Here is a 14820-nt window from a genome sequence, read left to right as displayed (position 1 = left end):
ATCCAAAACCATCAACCAAGCATTTTTTATGCATGATGGCCAAGGATCCAACTTGCACAAATTCAATAAATACACAAAACAAAGACACAAGTCCATTACCTTATCATGAGAGATCAAAGGCAATGAAGACTAAGAAACGTGACACGTCTCATCACTATGAATATGAAACGTCTCACATTTTTCGTGTTTGGATTAACGTCCGATCCAAACACATGCAATGCAATACACATGTTTATCTTGCACAAGTTTTACTTTGCTCAATTCTTGTTTACACATTTTACATTACCGAGCCATTCATTAATCGGTTAAGTTTAAGTGATTGCCCTCTAATGGGAGAGGGATTAATCAAAGGATGGTTCAAGACATGAGGGAATCCATGCCTTTGGCTAGTAGAAACCCTCAAAAGAGAGTTAAAGCCATGGAGCATGAACTCTACCTCAAGCTTAAACACATGCATAAGGTTAACCAACCCTCAAAGCAAATTAAAAGTGAATAACAAAGAGAGGTTGCAGAATTTCAGTGCTGAAATGGCATGACAAATAATGCTACAACATGCAAGCAACACATGCACAACATGCTAGGGCCCAAAGCATTAGAGCTAGTGAATGACACAACACTAGAGACATGCAATATAATGCTCAAATGACCAAACAGTCCAAAACAGTCCTAAAACACCCTAAATGGAGTTCTAAAACATGCTTGAAATAAGCTAAGAATAGTTATATTAAGAGGTCAAAACAATAACACATGCTAGGCGATTTAGCACAATTGCACTACAAGCATACAAAGCAAAGCTCATGTGATCAAACCAGCTCAAAGCAGAGCTTAATCATGCCAAATCAGTGGCTCAAACATGCTGAAATGGAAGTATAGATGGCAAGAAAAACATGCACACATGTTGGCTCACAAACAAGACACAAAGCACACCTCTCAAAAGCAATGAAAGAGTGGAATATATGAGAGTGTGACAATGATGGATGCTCTGAAATCACATGTAAAATGTTGCTATGGCATGTAAATACCTCAAGCAAAGCATGCTAGGGGCCTTAAAACACAAAGCTAGTGAAGGCTATTTACACTATAGTTATACAAAGCAAAGCACATATGATCAAGACCATCCAAAATAGAGCTAACGCATGCTAAATCAGTAGCAAAAATGTGCTGGAGTTGAGCTAACACAAGCTAGAATGATAGGCTAAGTTATTAAGCATGTTAAGCTAGTAAGTATAATTATACTACAAGTGCAAAAAGCAAGCAACAAGTGACCCAACCAACTAAAATCAGAGCTATAACATGTCAAGAAAGTCACAAAATCTTGCTGAGATTAAGTCAAGAGATGGCAGAAAAACATGCTCAACAATTAGGCCATCAACACAAGCAAACAAGATACAAGGAGAGGGGATCACCCCCTCCTATTTTGAGCCTCAAAATCAACTTTCTACCACTGAAATTCCTCTGGATTTCAGTGGTTAAAAGGCCAAGAAAATGGGGTTTCAAAAGCTTTGAAAGAAGTCTCAAAAAGCTTTACAAGCCAAAGAGCAAGGGGGGAAACCACCCCCCTAACCAAAAGGGCCTCAAACCACCATTTTTAACACCTCAAAATAGAGATTTTTGTAGTTGACAACTAGGCCAAAAACAACATGCAAAGGTGGCCAAACTAGTATGCAAAAATAAGCTTAAAAGGGAGAAAGTGATTACCTTTGAAGCACAACAGCAAAACATCAACTTTTCTATGCTAAAACCAACTTTGAGAGCTCAAATTAGGCTCCAAGGGATCTCAGCCCAAAGATATGTAACTTTGATGAAGGATGTCTAGGCAAACTAGAAGTGTTTCTCTACTTCTATGCACAAAAGGGCAAGAGAGAGAGAACTCTAAAGAGAGAGGCAGAGATTTTGCTCTGAAAATTTTGTAGAGAGAGATGGATTTTAGAGAGAGAGGCTCCCAAACTTGCTAACTTGTTCTAACCTTGCAAAATGATAGGTATGGCCTTCATATATAGCAAAAACAAGAGCTTGGTCGAAATATCTGATGTATAGGATAGCTGGAGCAATATGGGAACAGCTGGAGGTAAATATCTGCAAAAAATCTGAGTTTTGTCATTGTTGGCTAGAAGGGGATCATTGATGGCCCACAAGAATCATCAATGGCTGGCATTGCATCATCCATGGCTGGCACCCTTCACTAGTGGCCGGCAGAGAAAATCTGCTCTCCAAGTCCAACTTCAAATGGGCATAACTCCTTTATATGGACTCTTTTTCAGGTCATTCTTGTGTCAAAATTGAAGCCCTAGAAGTAAGATTTCCAATGGTGTCAGCCTCACATAAAAATTCCAAGTGTGCAAAAAGTTATGCTCATTTTAGTGAAGTCGCTTAGTTTCGATCCTACCCAGATTCATGCCCAGCTTCTCCTCAACTAGTTTTCTTCTCTCCTCTCCTCTTTTCTTCAACCCCAAACCCCTAAACAAGGTGTTTTGAAAGATTTTTCAAGGAGTTCACCTCTCTTTCATTTATTTCCATTTTGTCCTTACTCGGTTTACCGAAAAGCGCAACATTTGACGAAATACGAGCCTCGGAGCATCGTAGAATCATTTTTAAAAATATTTTGAAAGAGAGCGTTTTAAGGTCTAAAATCTTGTTGGTCAAAAGGCTTTGGTCCAAAAATGGGGTGTGAGGTTGGGATTTGAAGCTCCTCTTGCTGAAGAAATCGAACCCTTGCACTGCACATCTTTCATCACCAAGTAAATAATCAATAGCGCCCAAGTCTTAAGGGCGGTCAAAATGGGGTGTCTACACCTAGCTGTGGTAGAAGTGATCCTGTTCGATGTTGCAATTCCCTATGGATAATAAATGGTTTAGAGTCGCTCCCCCTTAGCACTCTTGGATCCAATGTAGCACAAAGACTTGTAAAAGCATTGGTTGCATTGTACACTCGAGTATAACGTCGAAACGATCTTGCTTGATCATCATCCCCATCATATAATGCTTGAAGCGGTGGAGGGGGTGTCATAAGCAGAGGTGGCCTAGTCTTTCCTTTTGAACAGCAAGTTCCAAATAGGGGACGCTTTCGAGATGATTGTGCTAATTTTTCGTCCATCCAATGTAAGGCTGAACAGTAAGGACATAACACATCCTCTTAAAGAAATGTGACTGTAAAATTAGGCCTACAAATATTTGTTGTGCATAAATTAAAATTTATACACATGTAAAAGTAAAAGTATTATTTAAAGAATTAAACATGTTTTACCAATTCCGAGCTAAAGATGCACTTTCCATAGAGAATTGACATGTGGATGCATGTGTAACCATTGTTCGTTTTTGTGCCAACGAAGTATCCTCAATTGTCTTTGTACCATGTTCTAGGCAAGCGTGATTGCGACGACTCGGTGTTAATGAAGGAAAGTCTTTAACGTATGCTCCTAATCTCTCTCATTCTTGTCGCAAGCGTTGTCTCAATTGATATGCAGAGCATGCATTTTCATTTCTTTTATGTTCTCGTCGTGCGCGTTGAGCTAATACAGTTCTTGATATAACATAACTATTGGGTCCCTAAAATATGAATATTAAATCATTGGATGCCTAAAATGCAAATATCATCAAGTACCATTTTCCACTGTCCAAACAAAATACCATTTTCTATTTTTATATCCCCTCTTCCAAAAAAATGCATTATTCTCTTGCCCATGACTACCCATAGTTTTATAATAATAATAATAATAAATTGTGTGATTTTGTTACACTAATGAACAAATGTTCGACCAACTTATGAAAATATTAATAATAAATTGTGTGATTTTGTAACAGTAATAAACAAATGTTCGGCCAGCTTATGAGCTTCATAAAGTATCCCCATTTTCTTGTAGAGCCCATGCACTTAAAGGAGACACTATATATTCCTTCATAAAGTATCCTTATATATTTCTTTCTTCTTAAGAATATACAGGAGACACTAAGAAATGTGCATAGTTTCAAAAATAAAATACAATTATGGCTAAATAAAATACAATATATGAAGATACAAAAATAAAAAATAAAAAAACTCTACAAAAATCAGTAACAACCGTACCGCTAAACATGCATTTTCCTTTCGCTTGCCTTTGCAATCAATCATCTTTGTCATTTATAATCTATATAATAAATTGTGTGGTTTTGTTATACAAACAAACAAATGTTCGGCCAACTTATGAGCTTCATAAAGTATCCCCGTTTAAAAAGGACACGTACCTGGAAAAAAAAAAATTCGTTGCCCATTTTCTCCCTCCTGTCTTTATCTCTTTATCTCAAAATTTCTGCGCACTTACATTGGAAAGTGGTGCAGATTTCCACATATATACAGGAGACACTTAAAAAAGTGCACAGTTTAAAAGATAAAATACAATTATGGTTTAAAATAAACAATTGGACATTCATTTTCAAAAACACTCTACAATTATGGCTTAAATAAACAATTGTTTATTGCTTAAAATAAACAATTCGACATACAATTATGGCTTAAAATACAAACATACGAAAACTAACAATTAAAAAAAAAAACACTCTACAAAAACTAGTAAGAACTATACCGTTGGACATGCATTTTCCTTTCCCTTACCCTTGGAAGCATGAGTCACCTTTTTTTTCCCTTCGACATTGCCTTTGCATTTTCCTTTTCCATTGTCTTTAAAAAATAACCAAAGTCTAAGAAATAATCAAAGCATAAGAAATAAAAATAAAAAAAATGATAAGAAATTGATTTTTGGGCTGACCTTAGAAATACGAACGACATTGAAATCATGCTCATCATGAATCACTACACTGACATTTCTTTGTTGAAGAAGCTGAACCTATACATGCAAAAACAAATGAGTAGCTGATATGTACACAAAATGAAATTTTATAAGACGACGAGTAAAAGGAACGAATATTACAGTTCGTTGTAAGTCTCCATCTAGCTATAAAAAATGAGAATTATTTTTTTTTTATATAATTAGAACCTGTAATACAAAAGTTTTTTTTAAAATCTATGTACCAGTTTTTTTTTAAAAAGACAACTTACATTATCCATAATGTTAGAGGTCGTTCAAGCTTAGTATTGCCAAAACTTGTAATACAAAAGTTGACTTCAGTAAATACATAGTAATCCAGTAATACATAATACAAAAGTTAACCTGTAAAGGTTTTGGAATACATAGCTTATGTAAATACAAAAGTTATTTTAATTCACCAAGCGAAACCAAACGAAGCAATCAATAAATACTTAAATGGAATCAAACCTATCAATGGCTTAAGCTTTGTTGAATTTAATTGAACTAAAAGAGGTTTAAATGGAACTGCAAAATTAATAAAGTTAATTCGTATGACAAACTAATAAAAAATCATCAATCATTTTGAAATCCACAGTTAATTCATATGATAAAATATCTCATTCAAGGAATTAATAAAAAATCACACAGAAAAAAAATCACACATATGACAAACTAATAACCCAACAATCATTTTCCGCCACCAAAATGAGTTGTGTTTCCAATAATGTATTTATTAAAATTAACAAATAACAAAAGATCATCAATTAATCCACAGTTTGAAAATAATATTTTGACTCCAAACATTTTCAAGTATTGGTAACACAATCTGAATCCAAACAACATCAAAAGAAGGTAGTAATGAATCTTACTATTTTTCTTACAAATTAATAAATATTAAAATTGTCTGCCATGCCACATCATCCCAACTTGGCAAAGGGTGCAAATGAGTAGAAACATGTGTAGTAGTAAAGTCAACAAATATATATTGTTGCACCTGAAGTGGACAAACTCAATCTCATAATTTCAGAAGCTATGAAATTATCCTCTATTTTTTTCAATAATCAAACACCCAGAAAAACCAAAAACCAGCAAAGTAAGGACAAAAGAAAGTCAAAAAATCGGCATATTTGACTATCAAAGCCTATTGAAAGTTTATTTAGCAAAGTTGAGAGTTCCATCCACTAAACAGCAAGTTATAGATGGTAGAGGATAACTCGGAACTTAAATCTCATTATATTTGAGACCCAATATCTGGAACATATTGAACACATTATATTTGAAACACATTATCATAAAATTAAATCCCACTATATCTCATCACATTTAGATTGTAAATCTATATAAATATAACAAATGGTTGGAAATTTTAGAGGTTGATGCAGCTTAGTATTGCCAAAACCTGTAATACAAAAGTTGTCACGTCCTCAAAATAAACCCATTATATATATATCATTGACATGCATTATTTAAAGAAAACAATTTATTAATTCATTCATCAGAGTATTACTAAATAAAAGCATTACATGTAACATCAAATTAAATGCCCTACGGGCTAACATCTTTCCAAGCCAACACTTGGACACAAAAATATGAGTTCTAACTCAATACAAGTAAAGCCCCAGGCTTGAATGTTTACATGTACTAACGAATAGAAACAATTAACTAAAGATAGTCTTCTTCAAATCCAAAAGCCAAATCCTCCCAAGCTAAGTCCTTGGAGGTAGCTTATCACCTGAACCTGAAAATGATGTTCCCATAAAGGGTGAGCCACAGCCCAGTAGAAAAATACTAAACCAAATATAAGTATTGAATAAAGCTATAGCATTCAATAGATGGTTAACCAAGATAATCAATTATAACTTAATATAGTCTCATGACACTAACGTCTATGACATGTTTCAATTCCCATTATTATCAATAAGGCTCAGAACCTGGCCAAACTTACAACAGTGAACTATATAACATATTCACATTACTTCCAATATAAACAACACAGATGAGACTCAGGCTCATATCAAAACACTTCATACTTCCCGTTTGATACACATTTTAGTGCTGTATCAAGAACATGTAAAAACACTTCAATATAATAAGCACACATAATAGTGATGCTAATGGAGTCCATCCCCTATCTCCTCCCAAACAAAATCCGGTTTAGAGGTCCATCCCCTATCTTCCCCTAAACCGTGGAGTACATTCCCTATCTCCTCCCAAATAATATGCATATGCAATGTTCAATCAATACATGTATTTTCTGTATTAATTCAATAGTCTAAATTTATGACTTAAACAAATTGATTAGTTTCAATTTTCCTTAATCCACATGCAATGTCTACAACAAACACGACTATCCTCCACCGATAGCCCAAAACAGTTATTTCTAGACTGGAAATAAATATATCAACAATTCAATAGGCGAGTGATTTAAATTATCCAACTACACCATTTAATCAATGAATTCCTCAATTTCATGAATTTAACCAAATTCCCCAATTTCCTTAAATTAATTATACAAATTAATTTATTAATACAACTAGGGTTTTTCCCAAAATTACCAAAGTACCCCCAACATATCAAAATACCAAAACTTAGAACAAAACTTATAAGGTGGAGTAAGAAATCCCTACCTCGAAGAAAATAACCCGAATGGAGAAGACGGAGATGATGACCCAAAACCAAAGTGCTCCGAAACTACAAACTCTCAGATTAAAACGAAGCTCTCGACTCACTCTATCTTTTTAATAAAGCAACTAGGTTAGAAACACCCTAAAAGGTGATGAAACCTAAGAGAGAAGGTGAGTAGAGGGAGAGAGAACTAGGAACTAGGGTTTTAGGATCAAAAAAATGTGAAAAAACGTTTTAAAAACCGCTGCTGCGTATATAAACCCGACAGGCTCGCTCGAGCGAACACTTGGTCGCTCGAGCGACCAGACACACGAAACCTTCGCTCGAGCGAAGAAAAGCTCGCTTGAGCCAAGAATGCAATGCATCAGATTTGCAACCCAGGAGCACGCTCGAGCGACAGAATGCTCGCTCGAGCGAGGAACTTCGAAAAACATACACTTCGCTCGCTCGAGCGAAGAAACACTGCCCTCAGGCCTATACTAGACGCAATCGCTTGCTCGAGCGAAGAAAATCTGGCTCGAGCCACCAGACACAAAAACAACCCTCGCTCGAGCGACCAAGTACTCGCTCGAGCGACCAACCCAAAAACTGGACAGCAACACTTGGTTTCCGAACCCAACCAACCTGAAACAACCCTGCCCAACACATCCTATAACTCCAAATGAGAAAATAAAGGACGACAACAACCATTATACAATGACAGAATCTACGGAACCTAAGTCCGGATACCATAATCAAATGGAAAAAGACCGGGGTCGCTATAAAAGTGAACTTCACTAAATACATATTAAATACATAGCATATTTTAATTCACCAAGTCAAACTGAACGAAGCAATCAATAGATACTTAACATATCGATGGCTCCTACATTATTGTTAGGAATCAAACATATCGATGGCTTAAGATCTATTGAATTGTATTGAAGCTCATTCAAGGAATTAATAAAAAATCACATAGATATGCAGATGCCAAACTAATAACTACCAATCATTTTCCGCCACCAAATTTTACTAAAATTAAACAATTTATCAAAATGAGTTGTGTTTCCAACAGAAACTATCAATAAAACACATCAATCACTTAGTGCTTTGCTTCCAAGAATCTATTTATTAAAATGAACAAATAACAAAAGCTTTGCACATCTACATCATTTTAAAATAATAATTTCACTCCAAACATTAAATAAAGAAAAATAAATTAGTCTGTATGAGGACATTTTCAGAGATTGGTAACACAATCTGACTCCAAACAACAGCAAAAGAAAATATTAATGAATGTTACAATTTTTCTTAGCAAAGGGTGCAAATGAGTAGACATATATATATTAGCAAAGGGTGGAAATATATACTTCTGCACCTAAGTGGACAAAGTGAACCACTAAAGTCAACCGCTAAAGTCAAAAAACCAACAAATAATTTCATAAAAAATAATTCATCCACCGGGTGGTCAATCACTAAAATGTCTCCAAGATATAACTAAGCTAACCTTTTTTTCACAAAAGATAGATATGATAAAAAAAATATTTCAATGTACATAAGAAAAAAACCTTAAAAGATATAAGAATTGACTTTCCAAGATTGTTTCATTTTTGGGAGAAAAAACAAAAAAGAAGCAGAAAAGATAAAAAAATAAATTGGTTTACTTAATTTATTTTTTGCTTCCTCAATTTAAAAAAAGTTATGATACACTGCTTTAGGCATTGATGAGGCAATTGAAACCATATAAATCCCCAAAGATATCTTATGTTTAGTATAGGAAAACGTCTTAACCATGAACAACAATATATAAAGCCAATCCCAAAAGATATGCTATATTTACATAGGTCTTACTGGCACTTCCAAACACAATCAGACTCAAATCAAAATTGGGTGAATTCCTGTAACGAAGCTAATTAATTCTAGAGCTTGAGATCCAACTCATGCTATCTAAGACTTGGAACACATCTTATAAAAAAGGTAAGAACTGGAACACATCTAAGACATGAAACAAACAATAGAAACCAATACAGTGTATACAAACCAAACAATTTTTTTTAAAAAATGTAGTGAAACTGTACGATTTCCTAAGTTGATAAATAAAATAAAATAAAAGATTCCCTAGGTTTATTACCAAACAGGATAGAATATTTTTCAAACCCTTAGAAACACAAACACAAACACATATAGAGGCCATTATTGGCAAAAAACAACCCTTTATTGGCAAAAAACTGTCCGATTTATTGATTAATCCCCAAATGCTGTTTGACACAAAATTTTCGGATTTATTGATCAATCAATTTATAAATCAAAGAGTTTTGCTATTGAAACTCTCAACAACCAATCAGAGAGCAATGAAAATACAAAGACTTTTGCTAATGAGATTAATTAAAGCTTGAACAGTATATAATACCACAAATTCAAACCAAAGTATGAATTTAAGAAATCAAGCAATATGATACCACAATATGAATTTAAAAAATTAACTCATGAATTCTATAGGGGCCTTTTCGTTGAAATAGAAAAATACGAAATGTGGTTTAGATTTCCATACTTACCACATCTATACATTGTTTCGATATGAAAGGTCTTAAGGAAGTCCACAATGTTTCAGACTCAATGCTTCAAACCTGTTGTCAATATTATTGAAACAAAAGATTATTGAAGATTATTAAAGATATCCAAAAATTAAAGATATCCAAACATGCTGGTAACATTCATTAATATTTTGAAAAATTATTGAAACAAAAGATATCCAAAGATAGAAATATAAAAATCAAAGTCCAGGTTTCCATTTTCCCAATTGTTAGCTACTAATTAATGCTTGATTGGTTGTGTATGAATGACATTTAATAGCATTCCAAATGAAATTATAGTGCATCACAAGCTAATAAATCGTAGAGGTTATTTGTAAATCAAATTTGAATGTTATCAAAATGCTATACAAACTAATAAACGGGTAGTACCTTTGATTAATAGGTTAATAAAATGAATAACAGGTTAATAAAATAGTACCACTAATACTACTAATCAAACATGCCCTAAGTGTCATTTAAGGAGAAAAGAAAAGAAAAAAAAAAGAAATTAATTTAACTCCTATCTGTTTTGATTAAATTTGTTTGCGAATAGGAAAATTAGCTAAAAAGCCAAAAACTAACACAAAAAATAACCCATTCTCTCTATTTAAAAAGCCACAAAAAATAAAATTAATAAAAGAAACAATATCACATACATCTATATAACAAGGAAGCTTAGATTTTAGATTGAATTAGATTGAAAAATCAACCCATTCTCTCTTTTGTCCCTTTGTCAATACATGGACCATTAGATTGAATTCAATCAAATGGCTCACAATGTCTAATCACCTTATAGATCCTCTCTCTCTCTCTCTCTCTCTCTCTCTCACACACACACACACACACACACACACACACATACACACACACACACTCCCCTTTCAAATTTTGAACACATACACCTTGTTCTCTCTCTCTCTCTACGTTACTCTTTTCATCTTCTCTCTTTCTCCATTCCTCTAAACCATCCTGACAAACCCATCTCAATCCCTCTCTCTACATTACTCTCTTCATCTTCTCTCTTCCTCCATTCATTTGAACCGCCCCAACAAACCCATCTCAATCCCTCTGAACTGCCCCAAAATTCTTTAACTTCGTCGCTAGCCGAATCCGAGCTCTACAACTGGCATGGCTCCGACATAAAGGTAAAGAATTTCTCTCCATCATTCGAAGACCAAAGTCAGATCTGCGAACCCTCCTCCAAATCCACAGAGGTAAAGAATTTTTCTTTGTTGTTTAATCCTATATAAATTTATTTATTTTCTTTGTTGTTTTCTTTCATATTAATCAACAAATCGGACATTTTTGGGGATTAATCTAGATAGCTTTTTGGGGATTAATCTAGACAGTTTTTTGTATCAAAATCGGACAATTTTTTGGGATTAATCTAGACATTTTTTTGTTTCAGTTGGGAAGGTTTGTTTTGGTTGCCTATTTTGCCATTCTTTTTTTTTTTGGTCTGTTTTACCATATTAATCTAGACAGCTCTATTTTTGGGTCAGGCAATTTTTAAACCCTTAGTTTGTTGTCATATATATATTTTTTATCTTATTTTTTATTCATCTTTTTCATCTTGTAGAATGACCCAATAAGTCATGTATTGTAAGTGTTTGATAGAATGACCCAATAAGTTTTCTTTATTTTGATTTTGGGAATATATATAGACACACAACTAGAACCCATTTCCTGAACAACCAATCATGTTTTTTTGTTTTGTTTTTTTATTTTTTGGTGTGAGTTTATTGGACTCAAATCAATTACGATCATTGCACATGTGTTTGATAGAATGACCCAATAAGTCATGTATTGCAAGTATTTGATAGAATGACCCAGTAAGTCATATTAAATTTATATACACCCCAAAAGCTTTTTAACGATATGCATCCAAAGTTATAATCACACTAGTTCATAATCTTAAAAAAATATCATAAATCCTCATAACTAAGGCCACTTAAATTTATAATTGAACATCACAAAATTTTATAACCAAAACCACCATGGGTTGTAACCATAAACACTACAGAAAGTTTAATAACCAAGTTCATCATAAATTTGAACACCACAAAATCTTATTACTAAATGCCACAAATCATTAGAATTCTTGTGCATAGTACACATTTTTTCAATGTTTATTTTATAACCAAAATCACCATGTGTATCAAAGAATTTTTCAACGTTTATTTTGATTAACTCTTAAAAATTATTTGTGATATGGTAAGTTTTCAGCTTGGAAAACAGAGTCTTTTGACAGGGCATTCAACCTTAAACCTGTAGTTCTAAATGTAAGTTTAATATTCCTTTTGTTTCTTTTCTATTTTTGTTGGTAATCAAGTTACCGATAAATCAAGGTGAACTTGCTTTGCATCTCATGAGGAATTATTCATTACTCATATAGTAAATGTTTTCTTTATTTTGATCTTATTTTGCTCTCATGTTTTATATATTCATTGTCGTATTTTTATCTTCATTTCATTTTTATTTTAGCCACTTCATTTTTTATTTAAAAAAAATTCTCCCTTTCTATTTGCATAAAAGGGAATATGAGCAATGAAGCAAAATAGGACTGGTAAGTAGTGGAAAAATTGGGAGTGGAAGGAACTTTGGAGTAGTGGCCAATAATGTAGCTCCTGATAAAAAATAGTTATGCTATAGCTTTTATTTTTATTTTTATTTTTTAAGCACCATAAGTTTGCGTCAACCAAGTTCATCATAAATTTGAACATCTCAAAATCTTATAACTAAATGCCACAAATCATAGAATTCTGGTGCACGGTACACATTTTTTCAACGTTTATTTTGTAACCAAAACCACCATGTGTATCAAAGAATTTTTCAACGTTTATTTTAATTAACTCTTAAAAATTATTTGTGATATGTGTTGGCTACATATTTTGTATAAGCCAATCACAGTTCGACACGTGGCAGAATGAGGGCAGTATGGGAAGATAATTCAAATCTTCAATCATAAGCACACACGTAGCAGTCAACATTGGTTTATTATAGATCTGCGTAGCACTGAATCAGCCAAGAGATGCAAGGTGACGTGGCCTTAACGGTTATTCATATATTTAAATTCAAAAATCAGGAGGGAAGCCTAACTACATATGGCATAGTGGAGCTAACTGCAAGGAAGCATGATCAGTGATCACGGAGGGATGGTTCGACGGTTAGAAGTCCATTTTCGACGGTTGTCATTAAGAAGAATAAATAGCGGAGAAGGCCTCAGAAAAAGCCCCCAGACTCAGATCCAAAAAAAACTAGTTTTATTCTACTTTATTTCCTTTCCAATTTTTATATTTCTTGTTCTTTACATTTTTGTACTTCAAATTCCAGCACTGCATTTCGTTCATAGGAGTAGTTTTCAAGTAGCTTGTTGCTGTAAACCTCTACGAGGCTTATTTGAATCTTTGTAAGTCTTTTATTTTGCTTAATGAAATGCCACAATTGTTCTTCATTTTATCATTGTTTGCTTAATTCTCCTAAACAAAGCCACCAGTAAAAGTCTTTTTCATTGAGGCTGAAAGAACTAAAATACAATCGTCTGATAATTGGTTGGCAATTAATATTCTGTAAGGACTGATTGATCCTTGCTGGCATGCTCACAATTACAAAAATAACCTTCGAAAGCCAAAAAAGCCAACATATATTTTTGGCACGCCCAGTGGGACTAATTAAAATAGCTAGACGTAAGAGATAAGGAGAAAATGAATGTTTGGAAGAAGGCGTGAAAGGAGAGGTAGAAATGTCTAATTCAGAGGATAATGTGATAACACATCCTGTGGAAGCGCCTATTTTATCAGAACCTATGGTCGAACAGACCAGCACTTCGGAACAAGTACCATATGTTCATAATATTGAACGAGGCCAATGAATTGGACCATCCACTGTTCCATCTACTCAGCCAATAAATCTATGGGGTGGCCTAGTAGATGCTATGGGACAGCAGTTAATGAACACAATGAAAAGGTGGGCAACATCCTTTTTGGGTCGAATGAACACTCATCAACCAACTAACGGAAGACATATAGAGGAAAATTCAAATGTCCCTCAGCAAAGATTGGCTAGAGATAAACAGCCTATGCAGAGTAATGGACATACTAGCAACCAAAACAATGAAAGACCATCACCTCAGTCTTGGTATGAGCCTCTTTCGAGGCCTGTGGCAAATCAAAATGTCTCCTTACTCAACAGTAAAGCCATGCAAATTGGTGGATCTGGTCCAACACAAGAAAATGGCGTAAGGATGTTTCCAAATCCCATGTTCGAAGCCATACCTAGTACGAGGAGATTCACTAATCCTTTGTTTGAATTTATACCTGGGGGGTTGAAAGGGTTTCCTACAATTTAAAGAGACACAACACCTGTTCCAGCACCTTTCATAGGTCCTTTCGCAGGACAGGCTCAAAGGGGTCACCCATACCCTCAACAGCAGCCAGCACCACAGGGACAACCAGTCCCAAACATACCACCCTATGGACCAAGAGGACCCCAAGCACAAGGTTGTCCACCAAATCCTATGTTTGTTCCTCCAGTGGTGGTTCAACAGGCACAAAATATGGTCCCTAGTGACCAAATTGCTGATATTGTTAGAGAGATGTATGGACCAATGGCTCGGGGGGTTCAGACTCCTGTGTACAAGAAATCGTACCCAGAATGGGTAGATAGGGTACATGAATACCTGAGAGGTTTTAGGATACCAGACTTTGTCCTTTTTTATGGGAATGGAAATCAGTCAACGGTTAAGCATATTGCTAGGTTCGCGGCTCAGTGCGGTGAATTTACCAATAATGACTATATGAAGTTAAGATTATTCCCAAATTTTCTAACTAGGGGAGCCTTTGTATGGTATAGTAACTTTACAC

Source organism: Camellia sinensis, chromosome 1, assembly GCF_055761805.1.
Source record: "Camellia sinensis isolate YWXY chromosome 1, ASM5576180v1, whole genome shotgun sequence".
Classification (NCBI taxonomy): Eukaryota; Viridiplantae; Streptophyta; class Magnoliopsida; order Ericales; family Theaceae; genus Camellia; species Camellia sinensis.
This window is presented reverse-complemented; position numbering follows the sequence as displayed.